Source organism: Girardinichthys multiradiatus, chromosome 1 (assembly GCF_021462225.1).
Source record: "Girardinichthys multiradiatus isolate DD_20200921_A chromosome 1, DD_fGirMul_XY1, whole genome shotgun sequence".
Taxonomy (NCBI): Eukaryota; Metazoa; Chordata; class Actinopteri; order Cyprinodontiformes; family Goodeidae; genus Girardinichthys; species Girardinichthys multiradiatus.
Window position 1 is genome coordinate 37,018,346 of NC_061794.1, and position 10,418 is coordinate 37,028,763.

Genomic DNA, 10,418 nt, shown 5'->3' on the forward strand with positions numbered 1-10,418 from the left:
GTGCTGCCAACTCTATGTTTCACAGCAGGGATGTTGTGTTCAGAGGGATGTCAAGTTCTAGTTTTCTGCTACAAATAGTGTTTTGCATATAGGCTAAGAAGTTCAACTTTGGTCTCATCTGACCAAACCACATGTTAACTTTGTCCTCTAGTTGGCTTGGAACAAATTGTAAACTGGACTTCATATGGGTTTCTGATAAAATTCGCTTTACTCTTACCAATCTTTCATAAAGTCACATTTGTGGAGTGCATGACTAATAGTTGTCTTGTTGACAGATTCTACTTAAACTGTGAATATCTGCAGCACCTCTTGAGTTAAAATAGGCCTCTTGGCTGCTTCTCTGTTTAATGTTGTCTCTGTATTTATACTGAGATTAAATTAGCTGAGTTCTGAAGGCAATTGGTTGGACTTAATTTTATTTTGGGAAACCAGAGTACAAGGGACTGCATACAAATGCTAAATAAAGTTTACCCTTTTCAAAATATTTGGGGATGAAAAATTACCTTCTAGCTTTTTTACTTTTACTTCATAACTGTGCAATGTTTTGCTTTCACATATAGCATATAGATTCATATGTTTGTGGACAGGTTTAAGGGGTAGGCATTTTTTGCAAGGCACTGTATCTAAAACCAACATTTCTAAATAATCTCAAAGTTATTTGTTAGACATTTGCGATGGTGCATGCTGTAGGTCTTCATTAGCCAATGATTGAACAGTTGGGTTCATTGGGATTGTGTTATGGATTCTCTCTAGGTTGCAGTTGATTGTTTTGCTACAGCGAAGAGGCATCTACACCAAGTCTAGGTGCTGCATACCACAGTAGGTCAAGAATGGGTCACCCATTTAGCCCTGTCTTATGTTCAACTGTCGTTAGGAGGACTTTCATATCATGCAGGATCATGCACACAATAACCTGTCTCGGCAGAGACCAATCTCTGGTAAGAATGCCACTCTGTCCGAACTCAGGCAGGCTTTCTACATTTACTCGCAGTGCAAAGCTCTATACAAGTTCGGCTTCTTCAATCTTCATTAAAGAAATTGCCAAGGTAGCAAGACATCTCCATTTTTTTTTCATTTACCAATAAGATTTTTAAAGCTGAAGCTCCTGTTGGGATTTTTGATGTGCCTGCTCTGAAAACCCACCCTGGCCAATGTTTTAATCCACTGTCCAGACATCTTTACATTTACCACAGGAGGAGGAATTTTGTTACGTTTGCTGAAAATGCCAGTTTAATTATCACAGCTCCTGAGTATCAGTGCCAGTCACAGAGGCACAGGTTTAGTCAGTGGTCAGCCACAGATCAAAATAAACTGGGAGGCAGTGGCGTAGCACAGTCTTTGAAATGCAAAAGTAAACAGGAAAAATCAGATACCATTTCCTCCAGCAATGAAAAGTCTGGACCGCAGTTATTTCACATCAGCTCTCTGACTACAAAATTTGGAGAGAGTTACAGTTATGTTGCCAAACATATCAACTCAGTGTTCTCTCAGGGTTACACAGTTCCAAAGCAGGACACCTTTCAGGGCCTATCATCTGTCACAGGAGCCAACCGGAGGGTGAGCAGACAAAAAATACCAAACTCTAATGAAACATCTGAAGTTAAACTAAATGAGATAACAGTGGAACACGTTTCCAACAACTGGGAGAAAGCACACCCTCACTTTTCGAGACACATTAATAAATACTTTGGCATCAAAGCTGCAGATGAAGCTCAAGATAATAGAGACTTTTCTGCGGAAAAGAAAGACTCGAACATGAAACATGACTCAACAAAATGTAATTTAGAAACGGAGAATGGCACCACGTCCCAACTAAACCAAAAAGAATCTACTACAAGGGAGAGGGCAAAACTCTCTCACACCAGCTCAAATGCTTCTAACTTGGGAGACAACTATTTTCTAACATCAAGTCACATCAATCAGTATTTTGGGTTGCAAAATGGATTGACAGACTATAATAGAAATGTCGTTACAAAGATGGACCCGACATCCGCAAAGACAACATCTTTAAAGGACATCCTTCGCCAACCCACCAGTGTTATTCCAGGTCTCCTGAGTGCATTTTTAAACCTAGGTCCTGTGATCCAGACTACTGCTGTGACCTCACCAGAGGCAATAATAAATAACAGGGTGAGTTGAACTTACATGTACAAAAGTATTCACACTCTTTGAACTTTTTCACATTTTGTCACATGACAACTTGTAACCCCAATAAAACACAAGTGTTTTTTGGATTTCCTTGTAATAGACCAACACAAAGTAACTCATTATTTTGAATTAGAAGGAAAATGCTAGTTTTTTAAAAGGTTTTACAAACAGAAATCTAAAAAGTGTGGCTTGCATTTGTACTTAGCTTGCTTTACCCTGATACCCGTAATAAATTCCAGTGCAACCAATTGCGCGCAGTGAAACATGGTACAGGCAGGATAATTATGTGGGGATGCTTTTCCTGAGTGTTGATGGTAAGATGCATAGTGCTTAATAGAGGAAGCTCAGAACTCAGAGGCTGCAAATGTGTCAAGATTGGGGCAAAGGTTTACCTACACACAGCCTAATCATGTGTCAAGATAGCCCAGTAAAAATCCAAACCTAATCCTATTTAATAATCTGTGGCAAGACTTTAAAATTGTTGCTCACAGAAACTCATCATACACTCTGAGTGTAATCTTAAGAATGGGCAAAAAATGTAGTCTCTAGATGTGTAAAGCTGTTAGAAACAAACCATTTTACGCTGTAATAACAAATGCAAAGAGCTAATAGTCATTTCGAACTATTACTTAAAGTAGGCTGAAGGCAAATGCATGCAACATTTTCAAAATGTTATTTAGTAAAACATTTGAAAATCATTTAACATTTTCTTATCACTTCAATATGGTCTTTGTGTTGGTCTATCACATATATTCCCTTTAATGTACATTGAAGTGTGTGTTTTTTACATTATAAAATGTGGAAAATTTTAAGGGGCATGACGATTTTATACTGTATTCTACCTTATATAAGTTACTTAAACTGTTGACATTTTGCAAACCTTGTGGTTGTGTGTTTTCAGCTTGTCTTGACCCACAGGCAGGCAGAGGAGACTACACGTATGTTAATAATCAGACTGGGACAAGCTTCTAATCCAGCAGCTGTGACTGCCTGCATCGATGTCCTCAATGAACACCTCATCCACTTCCCAGCATGCAAGGCTTTAGTCTGGCAGGTCTTTGTGTCTTTGTGTGAAAAAAAAATTAATAAATGTTTAAAGGTAAGAAAAAATCCAAGATGTTTTTTGTTCCTCAGGGGAAGTCTGCAGTCGCCTTGTTGAAACTACGGCGAACTTACAGAAATGATCAGGGACTTCAGGCCGCCTTAAGAGAAGCCTTGGCTCTGATTGGTTATGTAGATCCAATCAAAGGTCGTGGCATCATAGTTCTTTCCATTGATGGTGGGGGTACAAGGTAAATAAATTTTGTAAACATTACTGTTAATAAGTTGTGGTGCAAAACATATAGTACTCGTACTCGTCTTCTGCTTTCTCCGGGACCGGGTCGCGGGGGCAGCAGACTCAGCAGAGACGCCCAGACGTCCCTCTCCCCAGACATCTCCTCCAGCTCCACCGGGGGAAGCCCAAGGCATTCCCAGGCCAGCCGAAAGACATAGTCCCTCCAGCGTGTCCTGTGCCATCCCCTGGGCCTCCTCCCGGTGGGATGTGCCTAGAACACCTCCCGAGGAAGGCGTCCAGGAGGTATCCGATATAGATGCCCGGGCCATCTCAACTGGCTCCTCTCGATGTGGAGGAGCAGCGGCTCTACTCCGAGCCCCTCCCAGATGGCCGAGCTCCTCACCCTATCTCAGAATCAGAATCAGCTTAATTGCCAAGTTTGTACATACAAATAAGGAATTTGACTCCGGTACACTTTGCTCTTTGGTTTTGTTTTTTCATTACAAAATATACATATTTACAATGTACAATATACACATATATAAATAAAAGCTGCATTTGCAACATCTGTATGCTGTTGTTTAGAACTCTATTGAATGTTCAGCAGAGAAACAGCCTGGAGGAAGAAACTGTCTCTGTGGCGGCTGGTTTTAGTGAACACTTTAGTGATCTCTAAGGGAGTGCCCGGCAACCCTACGGAGGAAGCTTATTTCAGCCACTTGTATCCGGGATCTCGTTCTTTCGGTCATGACCCAAAGTCCATGGCCATAGGTGAGGGTAGGGATGTAGACTGACCGGTAAATCGAGAGCTTCGCTTTTCGGCTCAGCTCTCTCTTCACCACAACGGACCGGCACAGCGCCCCCATTACTGACTGCACCGATCCGTCTGTCGATCTCCCGCTCCATTCTTCCCTCACTCATGAACAAGACCCTGAGATACTTAAACTTCTCCACTTGAGGCAGAAACTCCCCTCCAACCTGAAGAGGGCAGGCCACCCTTTTCCGGTCGTAAACCATGACCTCGGATTTGGAGGAGCTGATCTTCATCCCAGCCGCTTCACATTCGGCTGCGAACCGCCCCAGCGCATGCAGTAGATCTTGGCTAGAGGGGGCCAGCAGGACCACGTCATCTGCAAAAAGAAGAGACGAAATCCACTGGTCCCCAAACCAGACCCCCTCCGGCCCTTGGCTGCGCCTAAAAATCCTGTCCATAAAAGTTATGAACAGGACCGGTGACAAAGGGCAGCCCTGCCGCAGTCCAACATGCACCGGGAACAGGTCCGACATAGTGCCGGCAATGCGAACCAAACTCCTGCTCCGCTTGTACAGAGACCGGATGGCCCCTGATAAAGGGCCCCCGATTCCATACTCCTGGAGCACCCCCCACAGGGCACCACGAGGGACACAGTCGAATACTTTCTCCAGGTCCACAAAACACATGTGGAACGGTTGGGCAAACTCCCATGAACCTTCGAGTACCCCGTAGAGGGTATAGAGCTGGTCCAGTGTCCCACGGCCGGGACGAAAACCACACTGCTTCTCCTGAAGCCGAGGTTCTACTATCGGCCGGACTCTCCTCTCCAATACCCTGGCGTAGGCCTTACTAGGGAGGCTGAGAAGTGTGATCCCCCTGTAGTTGGAACACACTCTCCGGTCACCCTTCTTATGAAGGGGGACCACCACCCCAGTCTGCCAGTCCAGAGGCACTGTCCCCAACCGCCATGCAATGTTGAAGAGGCGTGTCAACCATGACAGCCCTTCAACATCCAGAGACTTGAGGTACTCAGGGCAGATCTCATCCACCCCCAAAACCTTGCCACCGCGGAGCTTTTTAACCACCTCGGTGACTTCAGCCTGGGTGATGAAAGAGTCCAACCCCGAGTCCCCAGCCTCTGTTTCCACCACGGAATGCGTGATGGCAGGATTGAGGAGATCCTCGAAGTACTCCTTCCACCGCCCGATAATGTCCTCAGTCGAGGTCAGCAGTCTCCCGCCCCCACTATAAACAGTGTTGGCGAAGCACTGCTTCCCCCTCCAGAGGCACCAGACAGTTTGCCAGAACCGCTTGGAGGCCAACTGGTAGTCCTTCTCCATGGCCTCACCGAACTCCTCCCAGGCCCGGGTTTTTGACTCTGCCACAGCCCGGTGTTGTGACTGTGAATCTGAATATATTATTTAATATTTAATATTAATACCTTAATATTTTATCAAATAATATTTTGGTCTCTTAAGGGTTGTCCTGTGAATACCAGCCCAGTAGGGCGGTGGCATTAAGACAAAATCGAAAAGGGTGAGCCGAGTTCTGACATTATTGAACAGCAAAACTCTGCACACACATGGAATGAATTCACACAATTTCTTAAAATACAAGAATTTATCAACAAAAATAAGTCAACTCAAAGTCAAACATATTTCAATCAACAAACTCTTCACTATACTAAAACAATCCAACTAACTACCAAGCGGAATTAAAGAATAGGTAAGACTAATGGGCTATGTACAATATAAACAAGTTGATTAAAGAGGGTTGAAACTATGACCCAAATAGTGATGCAACATTACCATACAATGTTTATGTTTGAGAACCAAGGATTACCTTGAATAATCTGGAAATGAAGTTAAGTTTTTCTTGGAACCAATTTAGGCAATAATCAGCAACGTTTAGACAACCCTTCACAATGCAAGATCAGATAAAATATTATTTTAAGAAATTAATGTTTTAAAGAATGATCTGCTGAATAAAACCAACCTTCTGGATGACTAATTCTTAACGGTGTCTCATTAGCTGCCTTTGTTTATTAAAATAATATTTAAAGATATATTATTAAGGAAATAGTAAAATATTTAAGGAAATATTTTGGAAAAGAGCCAAATCTTTCTGGAGAAATGGGGCTTAATGGTGTTTACTTAGTTATCAAGTTTAGTAAAATAATATTTAGGGAACTATTATTTACTGGATTGAAAACTAACAACCTTTCTGGGTAACGTTCTGCCAGACGTTCCCAGCAGACCCTCACTATGCATTTGGGCCTGCCAAGTCTGTCCGGCTTTCTCCTCTTCCAGCGGATCTAACGCACCACCAGGTGGTGATCAGTGGACAACTCAGACCCTCTCTTCACCCGAGTGTCCAAAATATCCTGCCGAAGGTCTGATGATAGACAACAAAGTCGATCATCGACCTCCTGCCTAGGGCGTCCTGGTGCCAAGTGCACTGATGGACACCCTTATGCTTGAACATGGTGTTCATTATGGACAATCCGTGACTAGCACAGAAGTCCAATAACGAAACACCACTCGGATTCAGATCGGGGAGGCCATTCCTTCCGATTACGCCTCTCCAAGTGTCACCGTCGTTTCCCAAGTGGTCATTGAAGTCCCCCAGCAGAATTATGGAGTCCCCGGGAGGGGCAGTATCCAGCACCCCCGACAGGGACACCAAGAAGGCTAGGTACTCCGCACTACTGCCCGGCCAGCAGGCCAAAACGACAGAGACCTGTCCCCAACCCGAAGGCGCAAGGATGCGACCCTCTCATCCACTGGGGTAAACCCCAACATGAGACAGCTGAGCAACAAGCAAACCCACCCCAGTTTGTTTAGTCCTCATGAGGACTAAACATATAGTGCACACAGTAAATCTGTGTTGTCCAAAGTGCGGCTCAGGGGCAATTTATGGCCTTCGGAATGATTTTGTGTATGATTTGTGAATGGAACAAATTTGACTGGCCAGCACAGGCAGTTTATAAGTTGCAGCAAGCATCTAAAAAAAAAAAAACAGCGACCCATATCCTGTTCTTGTTGCTGAGAATAGCCTGTGACAATTGACTCTAAAATTTCAGCAATTATATACCTGTCTTTTAATAAGGGCAAGACTGTTTTGGATCCAGCATGGATTACAGATCTGTTTTCTACAAAAATCAGACTACTTTGTTTCTTTCAATAAAATATTCCAGGTTTACTTTAATGTTGAACATGTAAAAGTAAAAAGAAAAATCAAAATGAAATAAGTTTTTGCATTTGTATTTAAAATTTAGTGGCTTGCAAGTACTTTCAACTTCACAATTCCGGCCCACATGGCAAATGTTTGTACAGCACTGCAGAAAATCATTTTTGGTAGTTGCTTTCCTTAACTAAATTCCACAACATAGTGAGATCTGCTTATAAAATGTTTATACAAGCTGTTTTCATTTCATCTTGGACTACATCTGATAGCAATGCAACAAGGTGGCATATTATCCTAGATATAGTCACAAAGTTCACAGTATATGAATACTTTTGCAAGTTCTCATATCTTAAGATTTGTGGATAAAATCCACTGAGTTAAAAAGTTAATGTAAATATTTCTGTTCTATCATTCCCCAGAGGAGTGGTACCTCTGCAGTTACTAAAGCTACTAGAAGATGAGACCAGCAGAAAGATCCACCAGTTGTTTGATTACATCTGTGGCGTGAGCACAGGTAAAAAACAAAAATAGAAAGAAAAGCTAAATCATATATCTCAAGAGATTTATGTCCTAATCTATCTAAGTAATTGCTTCTTCATGCTAAAAGGAGCCATCTTAGCTTTTATGTTGGGGTTGGCCAGTTTTTCTCTGGAGGAGTGCGCTGATATGTATCGTCGATTTGGATCAGAGGTCTTCAGCCAGAACCCACTGGTGGGCACAGTCAAGATGGGCTGGAGTCACTATAACACCGCAACCTGGGAGAAAATACTGCAGTATGTGGTCAAACAGTTTACATATGCATTACAGCGAGATGTATAAGCATTTACAATGAGACATGAGTCATATTCTCCACACATTACCTGTTTTATGTGAACCAGGGAGACGTTGGGTCATAGGTTACTAATTAAAACCTCCAGAAACGAGTTCTGTCCAAAGGTAAGAACAGTGGCTTTTTTTCAAAAGGAATCTTGTGATATTTAGGTTAAAGCTGGTCCACATTAAACTTTTCAACCAAACATTTGATTATATCTTCTCAGGTTTCAGCTGTCAGCGCAGTGGTCAACTGGGGTACAGGCCCTAAGGCTTTTGTGTTTCGCAATTATAACCACAAACCAGGCTGCCTCAGCCGCTATGCAGGAGGGTCAGGCCACGCGATGTGGCAGGCAGTGCGTGCATCTTCAGCTGCACCTGGTTACTTTCAGGAGTTCACTTTACAAAATGACATCCACCAGGTTGTAAAAAGTTGTCTCTAAATGTAGCATTTAAGAATGTTCCTTTCTTTCTGATTTTCTTGTCTTCACCACCATTCCTATTTTTTATAGTTTATTGAAAATAAAACTAAATCAATAAAATTTGTCAACCTCCAAATGTGGAACAAGTAGATCAGACTACAGTACTATAAAACTTTGATTCAAATATGTGAAAATATCATGATTGAATCGGTGATCTGTCACTGTAGGATGGAGGAATCATCCTGAACAATCCCTGCGCCTTGGCTGTCCACGAGAGCCGATTGTTGTGGCCCAATCAACCCTTTCAGTGTGTGCTATCTCTTGGCACTGGACGCTATGATAATGTCAAGAGGGGCCCTACCACCTCCACAAGCCTTCGAGCCAAAATCAACAACCTGATCAGCAGCGCTACTGACACTGAAGGGGTCCACACCCTCTTGGATGAGTTGCTGCCCCCAGATGTTTACTTCCGCTTCAACCCCGTGCTGAATGCTGAGGTGTCCTTGGATGAGAATCGTCCAGGGACGCTGGATCAGCTAGTGACACATACCCAGGACTATCTGGAGAGAAATCGACCAAAAGTTGGTAAGCTCTGTTCAGTTTTGGACAGAGAGCGCATAGCTTTGGGCAGAGCCAGGGATTGGATGAGTGAGAGAGCTTGGGAGATAAAGCAGAGACTGATGTGATTTGGTAAGCTGCGGCTAGTCTACATATTTATTTGTGCTTCCTGCTTTAAAGTAAACTTACACAAAGCAAAACAACAAAAACAAAAAACGTTTAAATATGTGCAAAACAAAGATTAAAAAAACATTTTTTGCTTTTGACATCGGTTTGCATAATTTCAGGAATGCAGTTATCCTTTCACAGAGTCATGTTTGGTTTAGATGAACTATCAAAGGAACAAACAAGGTAACACCTACTGTTGTTTATTGCATTGTTTGCTCTCTTTTTGTCTTTTCTTTGAATGCATTTAAACAGATGTGCAAAACAATGATGAAATGAGATGAAATAGGCAACAATTTGCAACTCATCGTATAACAGTTCATTCCTTGCAGTGATGGTAACATTTAAATTAGTCTAGTTCACAATGTAATATACAGTGCCTTGCAAAGGAATTCAGCCCTTTGGATTTTTAACACTTTTGTTACCTTCCAACCCGTAATTTAAATGTTTTTAAATCTTAATTTATGTGATGGATCTGCACAAAATACTCTAAGTTGTTGAAGTGATATAAGACAAATATGTACATAAAAAAAGAAAAAAACTGAAAATGGGCATTTGTATCCCCCCCCCCTGTTGCTTTGAAGCCCCTAAAAATTCTGGTTCTACCAATTGCCTTCAACAGTCGCATAATTACTAAAATGAAGTTCACCTCCATGCAATCTAAGTGTCACATGATCTGTCAGTAAAATCACACCTTTTCTGAAAGGCCCCAGAGGCTGCAACACCACTAAGCAGGAGGCATTGCACCATGAAGACCAAAGAGCTCTCCAAACAAGCCAGGGACAACGTTGTTGAGAAATACAAGTCAGGGTGGGTTTGACTTGCTGTGGTGACACCTCCACAAGGGACTCTCCATAAGGGCTCAATTAGTTAACAATTGTTTGGAATAAATTCATATCAGTAAGAAAATTACAAGTGGTCTTCATTTATTTCACTAAAAGTATTGAGTTAAACCCCTCATCTTTTTTTAGTTCAATCATTGTTCATGAAACTGTGCCCTGCCATCCATCCACCCATCCATCCATCCATCCATCCATCCATCCATCCATCCATCCATCCATCCATCCATCCATCCATCCAATGTCTTTCTCTTATCCGG

The 10,418-nt window shown here is 42.4% G+C and overlaps 1 pseudogene; it reads left to right on the top strand.

The window, feature by feature from the left end:
• Nucleotides 1-830: 830 nt before the first annotated feature.
• Nucleotides 831-10,231, top strand: LOC124869037 (annotated as a pseudogene).
• The last annotated feature ends 187 nt before the right edge of the window (nt 10,232-10,418 follow it).